The sequence below is a fragment of the Balaenoptera musculus genome, chromosome 8, assembly GCF_009873245.2.
Source record: "Balaenoptera musculus isolate JJ_BM4_2016_0621 chromosome 8, mBalMus1.pri.v3, whole genome shotgun sequence".
NCBI classification, from domain to species: domain Eukaryota; kingdom Metazoa; phylum Chordata; class Mammalia; order Artiodactyla; family Balaenopteridae; genus Balaenoptera; species Balaenoptera musculus.
In genome coordinates, this window is record NC_045792.1 from 48,139,713 (window position 1) to 48,160,479 (window position 20,767).

The window sequence follows — 20,767 nt, forward strand, 5'->3', positions numbered from 1 at the left end:
TGAGGCCATGAACACTAATGCAGACTGGGCCATGCGGAGCACTCCTTTGTCTACGTGACCTGGATCCTGGGTTCAAAGTGAAACCAAGCAGGACCTCATGGAGCTTTCCCAGGGGCAGAACTCCCATGTTCCCACCTCTTGTTTGTAGAAAAGCTTTAGCCTCCTAGGCCTTCCCCAAGTTCCAAAGAGCAAATTTAATCAGAGAAGTGAGAAAAAGCAGAAACAAAACAGTCAAGCAAGACAAAATAATAAGAGTTTAGCCATAAAGCAAAGTCAAGGACTTTTAGTTCCTCCTCAAGGGCTATAGATAATGTCCTGAGCCACATCCTTGAGTCCTTTTGCAGATACTAAAACCCCCACCAGGAGGAAGAAGTTAACTGCATGCAGACCACCAGCATGTAGACCCCAGACCCGTTGGAACCAGAAGATTGATGATGTTGACTACGGAAATATACCCAGTTACCTCACCACCAACCAATAAGAAGAATGTCCATGAGCTGATCAAGCACCCTGCAACCCTCTCCCTCACTTTGTCTTTAAAAACCCTTCCCTGAAAGCCATCAGGGAGTTTGGGTCTTTTGAGCCTGAGCTGCCTGTTCTCTTTGCTTGGACCCACGCTGAATGCCTTGCAATAAATACTGCACTTTCCTTTGCCACAACCTGGTATTGGTAGGTTGGCTCTACTGCACATCAGGTGAGCAGACCCAAGTTTGGCTTGGTAACAAAAGCTGATTGAGTGGCCTCCTTTGCCCCTTCCTTGTCAGCCCAGCTGAGAATCCTAGATCTTACATCTCAGGTAGGGAGGAAAGACCAATGCAGAAAGAAGCCAGGCAAACAAAAGAGCCCATGTGCTCAGGAGCAGAGCAGGAGGGCCTCTGCAGGCCTGCCCATGGTAGAGCTGGTCTGGGCTTCACAGACGTGGGCAGTAAAAACAGCCCCTGGCCTGTCTCACCTTTACACAGCAAGGAATAAGATGCTGAAGGAGCATAAGAGAGCAAGAGAGAGATGGCTGCAGTGTTCCCTTAACATGAGAAACCCAACCCTGTGGAAGGAAGGCGATCTCAAGAGACCAGCTGTCTGTCAGCTCTGACCCATAAATGGTTCAACCCAGTGGATTCTCCTCTCCCTGTCCAATGAAATGTGCTCAGACACCAGTGATCTGTAGCAGTGCTCTCCCTACATGAGGTGGAGAGAATGAGGCAGCCTCGAGGAGTGGGTGAGTCTCCCCTGGGACTTACACAACGGACCAGTGCATGATCCATCACACCAATGACGTTTCCCTTCCCCTTCTGGGCTCCTGGCATTGTTGATGTGGAAGGGACAGTAGAGCTGATTCATTCCAGAAAGGAGGGCTGGGTTTCAGCTACTTAGGAATAGAGAGGGGATCAGAAGCTAGCCCTCACCAGCTGTCAGCTGGAACCGGCTCCTAACAGCCTGATAGCTAATCTCTCCCCCTGATCGTGTCCCCCTCATCTTCATTGTTTACACTGTAGTCACAGAAATCTCTCCAAATCACTCATCTGACCAGGCAACTCCTCTGCTGAAAGTGCGTCAGCATCCTCACTGCGTACAGAATAAAGTTCAAGTTCCTTGGTATGGCATTCAAGGCCCTTGCCTTCCTTGTCATGCTGTGCTACTGACCAGCTCAGAGACCTTCAGTGAGTTCATTAACTATTCTGTTTTTGCTTCCTCTTTGTAAAATTAAAATAATGTAGTTCCTATCTTATAGGGATTTTGCAAGGATTAAATGACATAATACATGTGTAGTTCTCAGAACAAAGCCTGGTACATGGGAAGCCCTCAAGACATTTAGCTCCTATTACCATCATCATCATCATCACTGTCTATTATTTATAATGTTCATGTTCTGTTCATGTTTTCCCCTTTGCCTAGAATACCCTGCCTGACCTTTTACACCTGCCAGCTTCTACTCATCCATCAAGATTCAGTCCATCATTGTCTTCCCCCGCAAGCTTTCTCCGAATCCCTAGGCTTTTCTGTGATGCAGAGCTCCCATTGCGTGGCTCCATCATAGCCCTTAGCACACTGTGCTTGTCTATGCTCTGTCTCCCTCTGCAGACTGAGAGCTCCTCAAGGATGGGGAGGAGAGCTCCAAGAGCACATAAATGATACACAGTCAGTAGTCAGTAAATTGTTTACATTGAAATGACCCTGAAGGTATCATGCATCCAACATTACATGAGAAACTGTGAGGAAGACAAAAGGTGAAAGGGATAAATCCTTGGACTTGAGGAATATATGTGCTGATTGACTAATTCCAAACAGTACGTGGATTGGGTTATACGTGCAAGAGCCCCAAGGGAGTTCTGATATGAGGTGAATTCTTGAGGTCCTTGGATACCCACTCTGGGTCAGACACCAGGTCAGCCCATCCAGCCCAGGTTCTGGCCTTTACAGCCAAAAACATTTCCAAGAGGGCCCTCAAATGGGCCAGCTGTAACCACACAAACTTGGAACCTTCTGGGAGGGCTGTGTGGATGTAAGTCTGGCCCTCATGCACTGCTGGTGGCTCTGCAGAGTTGGCACAGCGAGTGGACAAGTCCAGTTTACTGCAGCCAGTTCTGAGGGGAACTGCCCTGACCACACTCCCCACGGAGGGAAAAGGTCATGCTCTGAGCCGCCAGACCTGTCCTTCCCCCTCTGGCCAGAACTGTTTGGAAGCCAGGGTCCAAATACTCAAGGGCAGCCAACCCAAGGCTGGCCTGCAACCCGTAGAAAAAAGTGTTACCTAAGCAGGGCCAACAGTAATTAACTGAGTCAGCCTCACTCTCTGGAACTTGGTTAGAGAGTTAAGGAAGGAATCGGATATCTGTTAGAGGAAGAAGCAGCAAGAACGCTGGGCTGGTTATTCTCTCCTTGCCCTCATCCCACCCTGGATGCATTCTCTACTCCTCTCTGCCCTGGTCTCCTGGGGGCTGACCTCCATGAGTACATTACCAGGCTCCTTTTCCCTCTGTCTTCTAGCTGGGTTCAAGTTCAGCCAATGGGGCAACTGGCAGGAGATTGGAGACTGGAGGAGAGAGAGGTCACAGTATTTAATCATCCCACTCCCTCCTTCCCACACCCCAGGTCTGGCGATGTCTGCCTTTGATTGTGGCCACAGTTCCCGCCAGGCGGTCCTTAGAAGGCAGCAACTTCTAACCAGGCTCCAAGACCACCATCTCCTCTCCTTGCTCCTGTAGCCCCGGGAGTGATAATGGCTTCCTGCTCTTGCTAGTTTCTGGGGTCTTCTTGTGGGTTCCATATCTCTGCCCATATTTTTGCAAAAAATTCCTTCATTTAAAAGTTGTTCAAAAATCCCAGCTGAGGAATGCCAGCCAATTCCTGCAGGGGCCTGAACTGATACAAACAGAAATGGGATAGAGGGAGGACCTACAAACTCCTGCTCCTGAGGTCCTGGATTCTGAAGGCTCCCCCTTTTCAGCCTCCTTTATGCCCAACTACTAAGGATCCCCCTCTTCTCCTGAGGTGTGGCCTTGTCTTTCAACGTTTCAGGGCTGGGCTCATGCATCTATTTTCCTTCTTACCACATGTCTCTACAATAAACGCCCTGTTCTCTTGTTCTTACACCACCGCCAATGCCTAGGTGGCTGGAGGGTGGGACCTCATGCACTGCTGGTGGCCCGTAGAGCTGACACAGCATCTGAGAAAGTCCACCTGGCTGCAGCCACCGTTAGCTTAGCTCTTGGATCCATCAGAAGGAGAAGAGGACCATGCAGAGCCTAGATGTGGACTCAGATTTGAACCCACGAACTCCTCACTGTCATCAAAGAGATAAAATAAATGAAGTAGGAGCAAGTTACTACAAAGGAATCTCATGTACACACATTCTCTTCTGATTTTAACAGTATCCCCTTTGGCTTTTCTTTCTGTGATGATCACTTTCCCATCTTATGTCCTTCACAGAGAACCAAGCTCACAGCCTCAACTGTGACGCGTGAACTCAGCTGCGGTGGGAACCAAGCTCTTATGATTCCTTTGTACCCTGATTTCATTAACATTTTCTTTTTCTTTTTTAAAAATTTATTTATTTTATTTATTTATTTTTGGCTGCGTTGGGTCTTCGTTATTGCATGCGGGCTTTCTCTAGTTGCAGCTAGCGGGGGCTACTCTTCGTTGCGGTGCGCGGGCTTCTCATTGCAGTGGCTTCTCTTGTTGCGGAGCACAGGCTCTAGGCATGCAGGCTTTGGTAGTTGTGGCACGCGGGCTCAGTAGTTGTGCCACGTGGGCTTAGTTGCTCCGCGGCATGTGGGATCTTCCCGGGCCAGGGCTCAAACCCGTGTCCCCTGCATTGGCAGGCAGATTCTCAACCACTGCGCCACCAGGGATGTCCCCCTTAACATTTTAACACTCACTGTTACTTGATTTTCTATTCCCATATTCTATCTGGGAGGCAGCCTGCCACATACTGACCCATAAAATGCAAACCTGAAAACTAAAAAATCAACCAAGGGTTTGGATAAAACTAAAAATAACTGCAATCACTCTTAGCGACACTGGAGAGGAGGAAGTGTGTGTAACCACCACCGTTGGACTAGCTAATCTCCAATGCCCTTCCAGCTCGGAGAATCTTTGCAAGAGTAGCCTTTGTCTGGACGGTTAAGTTTCATGCTGGTAGGCCCAGCCTCGTTCATTGCCAGGATCTGTACCCCTTGTCCTCCAGTGGGTGAGGTCTGGGGATGCTACTTGACTCCTACCTGCAGCACCACCCTCACCCAGTCTCTGGTGCTGGTCCTGTCCAGAGGCAGGCATGAGAGTTTCCTCCTGACCATCTCTGCATTATTGCTTCCGACGGTCAGTACCCCAAGGGCAAGAACAGTACTTCTGCACGGCTCCTGGCTCAGGCCCTAAGCACAGTAGTTTCTCAGAGAATGTTCACTGAATGAACGAGGGAGTGTTGTTCTCTATGCGTAACCCCCAGGCTGGCAGCCTTTCCCGCAGCCCCGCTATGGCAGCCACGGTGAACTGGCTTGCGCAGCCCCTCTACCGTGCTCTTGACAGAGGCTGCATAACTAGAAACACAATTTCCCAACCTTCCTTTCGCCTATATTCTGAACGTGATTTAGTTTCTCTAATCAGAGGCACTGGTCTGAGACTTAAATGCATGGCGAAAGAGACAGAGCATGAAGCATCAGTTTGGAGGGTAGAACACAGTCGAACTGGCTTGGGCCCAGCTGTGGCAGCAGCTTTCTGATTCTGCACTTCCTGATTTTGGCAAAGGCAGCAACTCTGCGGGGTGATTTTGGGGAGTCATTCCTGGAAGCTCAATTTAGATTCTGTTTCTTCGACCCTCCCAACAATTCTGTGAACCATAAAAGCTTTTTCATAAATCCCTTTCTGCTAACCAGGTGAAGAGATTCTGTTATTTCTAACTATGAACGCTGACTGACCCCTTCCACGCTCTCAAACTGCTCCCGGCCTTCCACCTTCCAAAGTTGTTCCCCAAACTCAAACTCCCACACGCATCATCACAGCTCAGTTTACCTAAGCTGTATTAAGAACTTGCTTTGCGGGCTTCCCTGGTGGCGCAGTGGTTGAGAATCTGCCTGCCAATGCAGGGGACACGGGTTCAAGCCCTGGTCTGGGAAGATCCCACATGCCGCGGAGCAACTAGGCCCGTGAGCCACAATTACTGAGCCTGCGCGTCTGGAGCCTGTGCTCCGCAACAAGAGAGGCCGCGACAGTGAGAGGCCCGCGCACCGCGATGAAGAGTGGCCCCCACTTGCCGCAACTAGAGAAAGCCCTCGCACAGAAACAAAGACCCAACACAGCCATAAATAAATAAATAAAAATAAAAAAAAAAAAAAAAAAAAAAAAAGAACTTGCTTTGCTCAGGGCCCTGGGCGAGACGCTGGAATTATTGACAAAAATGAGACCTAGTCCCTGCCCTCCTGGAGTTTATAGTCTAGTGAAGGAACTAATTGTGTCATCAAATAACTTATCCATCAGAGACCGGGAATCCGAGAAGGTCTTAAGTGCAAGGTACTTCTCTTCTGGGAAGCTCCCTTGTGAGGCAGCTCATCTTCCTTTCACAAGTGTTGACGGAGCCCTGCTCTGAGCATCTTCTAGAAAGTGAAACAAGGATGAGTAAACGTTTTGTGAGGTGAGGGATTTTTAAATCTACCGTGAGGTGACAATACTCGCACACCACAGTCAGCTTGACTTCCACGAGGACAACACACACACATGTCCCACCAACTCTACCCTGTTTCTTCACAATAAAGGCTCCCTCTCATTGCTTATAACAGTGCAAGGGACACACAAAAACTTACCCACATGCAGCTGTCGGGGAAGAGAATGCTGCTTGTCTTGGAGATTCCAAGGACTTGGTGCCATTCCAGCCATATCTCCTATTAATCTCTCCATTTGCCCTGAGGCTCAGACACATCTAACTTTCACCTGCTCCAAAACATGACCTGCCCTGTCTCCCTGCGCCTTCCCCCCTCTGACCGTCCACACTGCTCTCCTGCTATGTCAAAATCAGCTGAATGCCACCTGCATCAAAAAACCTTCAATCGATGCCTGGAGACAGGATGAACTTCTCCACATCTGTACTGTAGACTCTTGTCATTTACAGATTTTAACACTCTCCATTTTGAACAGTTTCAAACTACCTTAAGGTCCAAGACAGGGCTAATTTGGAGTTTTGTTGAGGAGAGAATTTGAATCACAGCTGCTATGAGGCTGGGGTACAGGAAAGTGTCACTGAACCAAGAGGGTGGTGAGAAGGTTTCATGTAAACAAGGTCCTGGAGGAGAAAGGGGACAGAGAATGGTGGTGCCTTCTGGTCCACTCTCACCTTTATCCCACTTTCTTAGAGAAGAAGGGGTTGGTAAGGGATTGGAACCTAGCCCCTGAATGCTAGCAAAAGGGTCTGGGGGCATCAGGAGATGCAGGCCAGGTCCTCTAATAAGGGAAAGAGGAAGGCCGTGTAAGGGGGATGGCCAAGGACCAAGGGGGCAGGACTGAGCACTGATGACTAGAAACCAGGGCTCAGGTACCAGCTGTCCGGTAGGAACTAGAGACCTTAGGGCCAGAGAGCCGACCAGCCACCCAGGAGCCAAGCACCGTATTTCCATATTCCTTTGTCACATCTACCAATTGAGCCTGATATTTCTGTTGTATTTTTTCTGAATTCTGTGGGAGAGTATGAAGCTATAGAAGATTCCCCAAGTTCAGAGGTCCCAAAGGCCTTGGTATACGCCCTCTGAAATGAGAAAGTATACTGGACTTGGTAAGCGCCTCCATCACCGTACTGTCACCTGGGGGTCTTTTCCTCCACTAGATGGGCCAGGGACTTTGTCTTGGTGGTCCTTGTAGCTATCTATGGGACCACAGATCAAAGTGGAGCCATCAGGGCACTTGTCTACTGGATCAGGTTGATTGGTTCAGGAGTAAAATCATAGTCAAGCTGGCTCGTGAATCTCTCCCCTTCAATGTTTGGACTTGGAATCAGAGAAAACTCAGTCAGTCTCTCTCTGGTAGCCAAAGCCAGATGCAAAACTTTAGAGCCATCAGAGGCTGTTTTTTTCCCTTTCGAAAAAAGCCAGATTGCAACCGAATGATAGTAATAACAGCTAATACTTTTTAAGTCACTTCTATGTACCAGGCACTCTGCCAAGCCCTTTATGTGCATTTAGTCCATAATCCATTTAGTCCTCACAACAACCCCAGGAGGTAAATAATGTAATTATATTTGTTTACAAATAAGGAAACTGAGACAAAACAAGGTTAAGTAACTTGCTCAATATCATACAGCTAGTAAGTAACAAAGCCTAAGGTGATCTGGCTCCAGAGTCCATTATAACCTGTACTCCACCTTGCAGAGTTGGTTGGCAGAAGGAAGAAAAAATGAGATGGCCAGAGGGTTGGTTATGTTTAGGCCCCTGTTTCAGCAGTTCCAGACTACATCTGGAACCATCTGCCCTGTGTCTGTTACAGAAGGATGTGTGTGCAACCAGCACACAGTTGGTTCTCTAGGTGAATTTCTGTCACTAGCAACCAAAAAATTCCTAGCGAAGATAATATATGCCCAGAATGGAGTATGGTGTCCACCAACAACCTTCGTACTCTGCATCTTACTCTTCCCATCTCAACTGGGCAGCCAAAGTGAGATCCCAGTTCCAAATGAAATCATATCCTTAAAACCCTCCAATCTCCCCCTAGTGCCCTAGGAGAAAGTTGAGACCTCTCTGTGTAACATACAAGATCTTTCGAGGTCTTGCTCCTGCTTCATTTCTCACCATTCCCCTGCCCCCTTCCCATGATGATCTACAACCAGGGGGAGAAAAATGAGTTCCTGGGCTCCCATGCACTGTCTCAACCCCACCCCATTTTATCTAAGCTCACCCCAGTTGCTCACAAGCAGTTCTCGGGATTGGTGTCTGATTTGGGTCTTGATCCCCCAACTGGTTTTTGCTACTCGCTTCTCCAGAGACAGAAAGCCAAAAACAGAACTCAAGACCTTAGCACTGCCAGATGAGGAGTGCTCAGCTGGCTGACTCCCAAACACTGTATCCACATCATTTCTGTCCACTGTATTTCACCTACCTGGGATTCTGCTGCCTAACTGAAATGACATATGAGCAAGCACCCTGCACGGTGCCTGGAACACAGTAGTTGCTCAGTATGTGATATTTTCCTTCCTTCCTTCCTCTCTTCCTCTCTGGGGAACGCTATTATTGAAGTGCTATTGTCCTCATCCTGCCCCCATGAGAGCATTTCGGAACAGATGCCCCACTTCATCTGCTGTGCAGTATATTTGAGAACTATCAGGCCTACTATCCAAGTCCTAGGATCTGACAAGAATAGTTCAAGTCCTAGTGCCTTAGGTCAATGTGGGTGCTACTCTGGGGGCTGGGTCTGTGGCTGCAGGTGGGTATCAAAGAGCTTAGCTGTGAAGAGGAAAGAGCTTCAGAAGCTGACACCCCAGCAGCCCCGATGGTGCTGGTCCCACAGCACCTTTCCCTGACCCTGGATTCACTATAAAAAGAACAAGCTCAAAGCAAGTTATTCTGGAAGCACCTTTCCTCTTCAGAGCAATTCTCTTTGTTTCAGCAGAAGAGGGCTGGAGCATCTCATTCTGGTACAATTGGAACAATTACCCCTTAAATGTGATAATTACAATTTGATTGTTTGTAGGCAACAACAAGATTGATTCAAGATTTTCTCCTCCTTGTTGGAAATTTCTGTGAAGAAACTATTTATTTTCCAGAGCCACGGGCTTCGTATTTCTGATCCAGATGTGAATGCCTTCCAGTGCCTATCTTTCCAGGAGGACATAAATTCTGATATTTCTCTTTTGTGCTGTTCTGCTAAATTTAGGGATGACCATGACAATTGCCTGGATAACTTAAACCGGAAGAGGACTAGACCTTTAGCATGTGCCCATGTACTTAAGAGCCAGCTGTCCTGTCAGATGCCATACTGACATCTTGGCAACCATTTGACCAAGGTGGCAACATAAATAGTGTTTCTCTCAAGGCCATGAATGCAGAAAAAAGCTATATTCAGATTGCATTTTATATCTGGAAGCTGCATAATTGATCTGCCCATTCTGGACAGCAGAATCTTATCTGCATGATTCAAGGTTTGGAACATTATCATGGCTGCAAAAAGTTGAGAATAAACAAACCTAACCTATGAAATAAACTATATACAAATTATTATGCAAATTATTTAAGCATAAGTATACATAAAATCAATTATAACCACCACCATGGGATGTGAATGTAACTTTAGGAATGGTGAAACCTTTTGATGCTTAGCCAGGTATGTCTAAAGAACATTTCTGCCCTCTTCCTGTCTAGAAGGTCTTCATTTGTCATCCTGATCTGCATTATAATCCTTTTCTGGGCCCACAGGGCACATGTTCCACATATAAATCTCTGTAATGGCCACCTCCTAGTCTTGAGGTTTTGGGAATTCTCAGTCTGTCTCTTTTTTTGAGATGTTAAACTTTTTTTTTTTGCATTTTAATTTTTTAAATTGAAGTATAGTTGATGTGCAATATTATATAAGTTACAGGTATACAATATAGTGACTCACAATTTTTAAACGTTATACTCCATTTATAGTTATAAAATATTGGCTATTACCCATGTGTCGTACAATATATCCTTGTAGCTTATTTTATACGTCTCCCTTTTCTTTTTCTTTTTTTAAACATCTTTATTGGAGTATAATTGCTTTACAATGATGTGTTAGTTTCTGCTTTATAACAAAATGAATCAGCTATACATATACATATATCCCCATATATCCTCCCTCTTACATCTCCCTCCCACCCTTCCTATCCCACCCTTCTAAGTGGTCACAAAGCTCTGAGCTGATCTCCCTGTGCTATGCAGCTGATTCCCACTACCTATCTATTTTACATTTGGTAGTATACATAAGTCCATGCCACTTACTCACTTCGTCCCAGCTTACCCTTCCCTCTCCCCGTGTCCTCAAGTCCATTCTCTACGTCTGCATCTTTTTTCCTGTCCTGCCCCTAGGTTCTTCAGAAACTTTTTTTTTTTTTAGATTCCATATATATATGTTAGCATACGGTATTTGTTTTTCTCTTTCTGACTTACTTCACTCTGTATGACAGACTCTAGGTCCATCCACCTCACTACAAATAACTCAATTTCGTTTCTTTTATGGATGAGTAATATTCCATTGTATATATGTGCATCTTCTTTATCCATTCATCTGTCGATGGACACTTAGGTTGCTTCCATGTCCTGGCTTTTGTAAATAGAGCTGCAGTGAACATTGTGGTACATGACACTTTTTGAATTATGGTTTTCTCACGGTATATGCCCAATAGTGGGATTGCTGGGTCATATGGTAGTTCTATTTTTAGTTTCTTAGGGAACCTCCATACTGTTCTCCATAGTGGCTGTATCAATTTACATTCCCACAAACAGTGCAAGAGGGTTCCCTTTTCTCCACACCCTCTCCAGCATTTGTTGTTTCTAAATTTTTTGACAATGGCCATTCTGACTGGTGTGAGGTGATATCTCATTGTAGTTTTGATTTGCATTTCTCTAATGATTAATGATGTTGAGCATTCTTTCATGTGTTTCTTGGCAATCTGTATATCTTCTTTGGAGATATTTCGATTTAGGTCTTCTGCCCATTTTTGGATGGGGTTGTTTGTTTTTTTGATATTGAGCTGCATGAGCTGCTTGTAAATTTTGGAGATTAATCCTTTGTGAGTTGCTTCATCTGCAAGTATTTTCTCCCATTCTGAGGGTTGTCTTTTCGTCTTGTTTATGGTTTCCTTTGCTGTGCAAAAGCTTTTAAGTTTCATTATGTCCCATTTGTTTATTTTTGTTTTTATTTCCATTTCTCTAGGAGGTGGGTCAAAAAGGATCTTGCTGTGATTTGTGTCATAGAGTGTTCTGCTTATGTTTTCCTCTAAGAGTTTTATAGTGTCTGGCCTTATATTTAGGTCTTTAATCCATTTTGAGTTTATTTTTCTGTATGGTGTTAGGGAGTGTTCTAATTTCATACTTTTACATGTAGCTGTCCAGTTTTCCCAGCACCACTTATTGAAGAGGCTGTCCTTTCTCCATTGTATATTCTTGCCTTCTTTATCAAAGATAAGGTGCCCATATGTGCGTGGGTTTATCTCTGGGCATTCCATCTTGTACCATTGATCTATATTTCTGTTTTTGTGCCAGTACCATACTGTCTTGATTACTGTAGCTTTGTAGTAAAGTCTGAAGTCTGGGAGCCTGATTCCTCTAGCTCCGTTTCTCTTTCTCAAGATTGCTTTGGCTATTCGGGATCTTTTGTGTCTCCATACAAATTGTGAAATTTTTTGTTCTAGTTCTGTGGAAAATGCCATTGATAGTTTGATAGGGATTGCATTGAATCTGTAGATTGCTTTGGGTAGTATATTCATTTTCACAATGTTGATTCTTCCAATCCAAGAACATGGTATATCTCTCCATCTTTAATTTCTTTCATCAGTGTCTTATACTTTTCTGCATACAGGTCTTTTGTCTCCTTAGGTAGGTTTATTCCTAGGTATTTTATTCTTTTAGTTGCAATGGTAAATGGGAGTGTTTCCTTAATTTCTCTTTCAGGTTTTTCATCCTTAGTGTATAAGAATGCAAGAGATTTCTGTGCATAATTTTGTATCCTGCTACTTTACCAAATTCATTGATTAGCTGTAGTAGTTTTCTGGTAGAGTGTTTAGGATTCTCTATGTATAGTATCATGTCATCTGCAAACAGTGACAGCTTTACTTCTTCTTTTCTGATTTGGATTTCTTTTATTTCTTTTTCTTCTCTGATTGTTGTGGCTAAAACTTCCAAAACTATGTTGAATAATAGTGGTGAGAGTGGGCAACCTTGTCTTGTTCCTGATCTTAGTGGAAATGGTTTCAGTTTTGCACCATTGAGAACGATGTTGGCTGTGAGTTTGTCATATATGGCCTTTATTATGTTGAGGTAAGTTCCCAACATTTTCTGGAGGGTTTTTATCATAAATCGGTGTTGAATTTTGTCAAAAGCTTTTTCTGCATCTATTGAGATGATCATATGGTTTTTATCCTTCAATTTGTAAATATGGTGTATCACATTGATTGATTTGTGTATATTGAAGAATCTTTGCATTCCTGGAATAAACCCCACTTGATCATGGTGTATGATCGTTTAATGTGCTGTTTTATTCTGCTTGCTAGTATTTTGTTTAGGATTTTTGCATCTATGTTCATCAGTGACATTGACCTGTAGTTTTCTTTCTTTGTGACATCTTTGTCTGGTTTTGGTATCAGGGTGATGGTGGTCTTGTAGAATGAGTTTGGCAGTGTTCCTCCCTCTGGTATATTTTGGAAGAGTTTGAGAAGGATAGGTGTTAGCTCTTCACTAAATGCTTGATAGAATTCACCTGTGTTTTTCTAAGTATTTGTCCATTTCTTCCAGGTTGTCCATTTTATTGGCATATAGTTGCTTGTAGTAATGTCTCATGATCCTTTGTATTTCTGCAGTGTCAGTTATTTCTCCTTTTTCATTTCTAATTTGAGTCTTCTCCCTTTTTTTCTTCATGAGTCTGGCTAATGGTTTATCAATTCTGTTTATCTTCCCAAAGGACCAGCTTTTAGTTTTATTGATCTTTGTTATTGTTTCCCTCATTCTTTTTCATTTATTTCTGATCTGATCTTTATGATTTCTTTCCTTCTGCTAACTTTGCAGGGTTTTTTGTTCTGCTTTCTCTAATTGCTTTAGGTGTAAGGTTGGGTTGTTTATTTGAAATTTTTCTTGCTTCTTGAGGCAAGATTTTATTGCTATAAACTTCCCTCTTAGAACTGCTTTTGCTGCATCCCATAGGTTTTGGGTCATCATGTTTTCACTGTCATTTGTTTCTAGATATTTTTTGATTACCTCTTTGATTTATTCAGTGATCTCTTGGTTATTTAGTACTGTATTGTTTAGCCTCCAGGGTTTGCATTTTTTACATATTTTTTCCTGTAATTGATATCTAGTCTCAACGTTGTGGTCAGAAAAGATACTTGATACGATTTTAATTTTCTTAAATTTAGCAAGGCTTGATTTGTGACCCAAGGTATGATCTATCCTGGAGAATGTTTCATGAGCACTTGAGAAGAAAGAGTATTCTGTTGTTTTTGGATGGAATGTCCTATAAATATCAGTCAAGTCCATCTTGTTTAATGTATCATTTAAAGCTTGTGTTTCCTTATTTATTTTCATTTTGGATGATCTGTCCATTGGTGAAAGTGGGGTGTTAAAGTCCCCTTCTATGATTGTGTTACTGTTGATTTCCCCTTTTATGGCTGTTAGCATTTGCCTTATGCATTGAGGTGTTCCTATGTTGGATGCATAAATATTTACAATTGTTATATCTTCCTCTTGGATTGATCCCTTGATCATTATATAGTGTCCCTCTTTGTCTCTTGTAATAGTCTTTATTCTAAAGTCTATTTTGTCTGATATGAGAATTGCTACTCCAGGTTTCTTTTGATTTCCATTTGCATGGAATATCTTTTTCCATCCCCTCACTTTCAGTCTGTATGTGTTCCTAGGTCTGAAGTGGGTCTCTTGTAGACAGCATATATATGGGTCTTGTTTTTGTATCCATTCAGCCAGTCTATGTCTTTTGGTTGGAGCATTTAATCCATTTACATTCAAGGTAATTATCAATACGTATGTTCCTATTACCATTTCTTAATTGTTTTGAGTTTGTTATTGTAGGTCTTTTCCTTCTCTTGTGTTTCCTGCCTAGAGAAGTTTCTTTAGCATTTGTTGTAAAGCTGGTTTGGTGGTGCTGAATTCTCTTAGCTTTTGCTTGTCTGTAAAGGTTTTAATTTCTCCGTCGAGTCTGAATGAGATCCTTGCTGGATATTTTTCCCTTTCATCACTTCAAATATGTCCTGCCACTCCCTTCTGGCTTGCAGAGTTTCTGCTGAAAGATCAGCTCTTAACCTTATGGGAGTTCCCCTTTATGTTATTTGTTGCTTTTCCCTTGCTGATTTTAATATTTTTTCTTTGTATTTAATTTTTGATTGTTTGATTAATATGTGTCTTGGCATGTTTCTCCTGTATGGGACTCTCTGTGCCTCCTGGACTTGATTGATTATTTCCTTTCCCATATTAGGGAAGTTTCCAACTATAATCTCTTCAAATATTTTCTCAGTCCCTTTCTTTTTCTCTTCTTCTTCTGGGACCCCTATAATTCACATGTTGGTGTATTTAATGCTGTCCCAGAGGTCTCTGAGACTGTCCTCAATTCTTTTCTTTCTTTTTTCTTTATTCTGCTCTGCAGTAGTTATTTCCACTATTTTATCTTCCAGGTCACTTATGCGTTCTTCTGCTTCAGGTATTCTGCTATTGATTCCTTCTAGAGAATTTTTAATTTCATTTATTGTGTTGTTCATCTCTGTTTGTTTGCTCTTTAGTTCTTCTAGGCCCTTGTTAAACGTTTCTTGTATTTTCTCCATTTTATTTCCAAGATTTTGGATCATCTTTACTATCATTACTCTGAATTCTTTTTCAGGTAGACTGCCTATTTCCTCTTCATTTGTTTGGTCTGGTGGGTTTTTACCCTGTCCTTCATCTGCTATGTGTTTCTCTGTCTTCTAATTTGGCTTAACTTACTGTGTTTGGGTCTCCTTTTCTCAGGCTGCAGGTTCGTAGTTCCTGTTGTTTTTGGTGTCTGCCCCCAGTGGCTAAGGTGGGTTCAGTGGGTTGTGTTGGCTTCCTGGTGGAGGGGACTAGTGCATATGTTCTGGTGGATGAGGTTGGATCTTGTCTTTCTGGTGGGCAGAACCACGTTCGGTGGTGTGTTTTGGGGTGTCTGTGACCTTATTATGATTTTAGGCAGCCTCTCTGCTAATGGGTGGGGTTGTGTTCCTGTCTTGCTAGTTGTTTGGCATAGGGTGTTCAGCATGGTAGCTTGCTGGTCATTGAGTGGAGCTGGGTCTTAGCATTTAGATGGAGATCTCTGGGAGAGCTTTCGCCATTTGATATTATGTGGAGCCAGGAGGTCTCTGATGGAGCGATGTCCTGAACTCAGCTCTCCCACCTCAGTGGCACAGGTCTGACACCCGGCCAGAGTACCAAGACCCTGTCAGCCACACAGCTCAGAGGAAAAGGGAGAAAAAAAGACAGAAAGAGAGAAAAGTAATAAAATAATTAGAATAAAAAATAATTATTACAAATAAAAAATTAAAAAGTAATAAAAAAAGAAATTTAAAAAAAGAAAGATAGAAAGAAGAGAGCAACCAAACCAAAAAACAAATCCACCAATAATAAGTGCTAAAAACTATACTAAAAAAGAAAAAAAAAAGACAGAACCCTAGAACAAATGGTAAAAGCAAAGCTATACAGACAAAATCACACAAAGAAACATACACATACACACTCACAAAAAGAGAAAAAGGAAAAAATATATATATATCGTTGCTCCCAAAGTCGACCGCCTCAATTTGGGGATGATTCATTGTCTCTTCAGGTATTCCAGAGATGCAGGGTACATCAAGTTGACTGTAGAGATTTAATCCGCTGCTCCTGAGGCTGCTGGGAGAGATTTCCCTTTCTCTTCTTTGTTCGCACAGCTCCTGGCGTTCAGCTTTGGATTTGGCCCGCCTCTGCATGTAGGTTGCCTGAGGGCGTCTGTTCTTCCTCAGACAGGATGGGGTTAGAGGAGCAGCTGATTAGGGGGCTCTGGCTCATTCAGGCCGGGGGGAGGGAGGGGTACGGAATGCGGGGTGAGCCTGCGGCGGCAGAGGTCGGTGTGATGTTGCACCAGCCTGAAGCACGCCGTGTGTTCTCCCGGGGAAGTTGTCCCTGGAACACGGGACCCTGAGAGTGGCGGGCTGCACAGGCTCCCAGGAGGGGAGGTGTAGATAGTGACCTGTGCTTGCACACAGGCTTCTTGGTGGCGGCAGCAGTAGCCTTAGCATCTCATGCCCGTCTCTGGGGTCTGTGCTGATAGCCACGGCTCACGCCCGTCTCTGGAGCTCATTTAGATCGTGCTCTGAATCCCTTCTCCTCGCGCACCCTGAAACAATGGTCTCTTGCCTCTTAGGCAGTTCCAGACTTCTTCCTGGACTCCCTCCTGGCTAGCTGTGGCACACTAGCCCCCTTCAGGCTGTGTTCACGCCGCCAACCCCAGTCCTCTCCCTGCGATCCGACCGAAGCCCGAGCCTCAGCTCCCAGCCCCTGCCCGCCCCAGCGGGTGAGCAGACAAGCCTCTCGGGCTGGTGAGTGCTGCTCGGCACCGATCCTCTGTGCGGGAATCTCTCCGCTTTGCCCTCCGCACCCCGTTGCTGCGCTCTCCTCCATGGCTCCGAAGCTTCCCCTCCGCCACCCGCAGTCTCTGCCCACGAAGGGCCTTCCTAGTGTGTGGACACCTTTCCTCCTTCACAGCTCCCTCCCAGAGGTGCAGGTCCCATCCCTATTCTTCTGTCTCTGTTTTTTCTTTTTTCTTTTGCCCTACCCATGTACGTGGGGAGTTTCTTGCCTTTTGGGAAGTCTGAGGTCTTCTGCCAGCGTTCAGTAGGTGTTCTGTAGGAGTTGTTCCACATGTAGATGTATTTCTGATGTATTTGTGGGGAGGAAGGTGATCTCCACGTCTTACTCTTCCGCCATCTTGAATGTCTATCACGTCTCCCTTTCTGTAGTTCCAAGTTCATGCCTTAAGTGCTGATAGAATCATGAAATCAATATTTTTATGGTTCTAGTGGCCATTATTCCTAATATATCAATGCAAATATCTACAAAATGCTCCAACTTAAAGAGGCTCACAATCCTGCTTGCCCTTCTGCAGCTGCTTGCAGCTGAGCAGTGTTACATGTGTGTCCCTCGGGCTTTCAAGGGAAGAGCACCACCTCCAAGCGAAGTGCCATCTTCAGGGGTCTCCCACCACCTAGAGGTCCTCTACCCCAGGCTACTTCTCATGTCTTACAAACGTTCCCTCCTGCCCATAGCAGTTTGGAGTGTTGCTGTTTCTCCATTTCAAATTCTCTCATATCCAACCTACACATATTCTGTTAATCTGTAGAGGATACCTTTGTCACCTCCGGTTCTTCCACAGGAAAACATCCACCCCATTCATATATATATATATATATATATATATATATATATATATATATATATGCCACAATTTGTTTATCCATTCATCCTTTGATAGACACATTTGGGCTGTTTCTATCTTTTGATTAATACGACTACTACTGCTATTAACATGTGTGTACATGTACTTACTTGAGTATCTGCTTTAATTCTTTGGATAGACATCTAGGAGTGGGATTGCAGGGTCATATGATAATTCTATGTTTAACCTTTTGAGGGAAGACCCATTTCTTTTTGAAGTGGATGGGGAAATCTTTGTGAAAGGGGATGGATGTTTTCCTGTGGAACACCCAGAGATGACTAGGTATCCTCTACAGAGGGCAAGACTGTGTCTTATGTCTGGATTCTCATGGCTTAGCACTGTGCCTGGCACCATAAATACTGCTCAAGGATTAGTTGAAGGAATCAATGAAAACTCAATGAGAGACACTATCAAATACAGTGTAACATTGCAAGGTACATAATGTTTTAACAGTTCTTTTTTTTTTTTTTCTTTTTCTTTTCTTTCAATCATTCTTTCCTTTGATTCCTTGTAACTAGCAAACTTGTAATGGGGTGTCATTGCCAGGCCCCTAATACAATCAGGAAAAATTTCTCCCCATATTTGTGGGGGACAGGGGTTGGTGGTCCCTTTCAAGCCATGAAAAATGTGATGCTAATATAAAATAACACAAAGCTTTTGTGACAATGGGCTCCTCTGACTCAAAGATTACAGAAAAACTGTAAAATTCGTTGCAGAAATAGAGCGAAGGATTGTCTTCTGTTCAGTCCACATACGCCCTCTAGTGTCAAAAACTTCAAGTAAGCTAAGGAAGGAAATGGAGTCCATTGGGTCCCACCAGTCTCTCTCTCAATGCCTCACTCACCTGCCTTAAAAAATATACTGGGATTCCTTCATATCACCTATTCTAAGAGAAAATAACTGACCGATGTGAGTGGCCCAGGCTGCACCCACTCTCCTTGAAGTCACCAGAGCTACATTCACAGAGCTGGAGGACATCTGGCCATCTCATGCAATTATGTCCAACCTGGGTCCCCAGACCTCTGGGCATCAGAGGAAAGAGTATTGGGGTCCTCGAGAGGGTCCTGGCATTTCAAAATGCCTAAGGAAATTGTACTGTAGCTGGAGATGAAACTGGAAACCACCAAAGAAATTGGCAAGTACCTTTTCCTTCAGCTGGAATTAATCAGCTTGGCGTTGGATCGTCACTGCTTATCTCCCACTTGCTAAGTGGTAGTTACCTATGCCTTGAATTAATTGCACATAGGAAAATAAGTAATGATTTTACATATGTGGTGGGTAAAGAGTACAAGATATGTTTAAATTGGGGACTCATAAGGGTAAAAACATAATAAAAGTGGTCCTTCACGGTGAAAACATCAGGACCCACTTCCCTGCTACCCTATTGGCTGGCCTCTGAGGTATGGATTAACTAGGTTGCTTTCAAGAGGGAGCATGTCTCATGGCCAGGTCCCCTCATCAGACATTGGGAGTAGCAAAGATTCTTCAGCCTGCACTAGTGAATGGCACATAGTGTTTTCTGGAAAGGTGCTCACACTGGCTTTTATCAGTTTGGGCTCAAAAACTTTTAAAATCTCCTGAGAGTCTACTCAAAATTCTACCCAAATTATTTAGTCTTTTTCTTCTTCTTTTTTCAGTTTTATCTCCCCAAATTCCACCCAATCTTCCAAATAACTCCTATGCCCCAACCTGTCAGGTCTTCTCACCAAACTATGACTATATTTTGAACGTTTATTCATTCATTCAACACGTTTGCCAAAGGCTCATTATGGGCCAGGCTTTATGCTAGGTGTTGGCGAAAACAGTGACAGACGTGCCTCTACCATCATGCAGGATACAAATAAGAAGTGCCGTGACATGGGAAAGTTGGGTTGCTACAGGAGTCCATAACAAATAGATGAAATCTACATGTGGGGAGAGGAGGGACCCCCCCCCCAAACGGGTGTGATTTAAACTAAGATCTGAAGGTTAGGAAGGAATGAACTAGGTAAAGAGGAGGAGAAAGGGCTCCAACTTGAGAGAACACCATGCACAGAGGCCCCAAAGTGGGAAGGAGCATGGAGATTAATTTAATTAATTAATTAATTAAATGTCCTTGTTTACTCCAATCCTCTCTCCTAGACCTTGTCCCTACAATCTCTGCCCACAAAATCCCCTAAAAACAGGGCTCAAATCTTATCTTCTCTTGCTAACTATGACTGAAAAGTATCATCCTCAACTGAACCAAAGGATTTTTTTTTCTGTAACATTTAAATGGCACCAATCCATTACTGCCTTGTGTGGAAGCTATTAGCACACTTGTTCTATTCTCCCAGTTATATTACAAGTTCTGGGAGAGCAGAAGTCTTTGCATATAGTAGGACCCAAATAGTTGTTGGACTGAGTTATGTTTCTTTACATTCCTCACAACATCTAGCCTTAAACTAACTAGCTGGCATGCAGATATTTCTGTGAGTGAAATTAAAAGAATGAAAAATGTTTTAAAGTCCAATGAAGGGCAATGATTGTTAAGAACTGTGAAGGGTCTGAGATCTTACCTGTTTGCAAGATAACAAGTTAGCCTGCCACAGTTGCCTGGATGTTGGCAAAAGACATGAGGCTCCTGGGCCAGAGACAAAGGATGTAATTACAGCACAGCAAGTCGCCTGTGCATCAGCATATTTGCATCAGTTCCCCTTCCCCTGAGTCCCATGTTGTGATGCAGATAGGCCCAGGTGTGTGCCTGAGTGTGCAGTGGATTGCCTTACAGAGAGGAACCCTGAGCTAGAAAAACCCAAATCTTTTATAATAGGCAGTAAGCATGAGGCTCCATTTGGCTCCAGAGGGAGACACTGTACTTCCCAAAGCTGTTCATTATACAAACTTCCTTAAAAAGAGAGTCCATAACAAAAGGCAGAGAGGGCCTCTGCTAACGAGCCATGCAGAAGCATGAGAGACCCATGGAGAATTACTTCTGAACACTGGGCAAAGTCAACAGGCATTAGTAATAAAAATAGCCACTGCTTGTTAGGTGTTCATATGTGCCATGTACCAAGCTGAGTATTTTATATGCATTAGCTCCTTTATTCCTCTCAACATACGAGAAAATATTAACACATTTATGGGAAAATATTTTTATCAATTAAGACTTTCA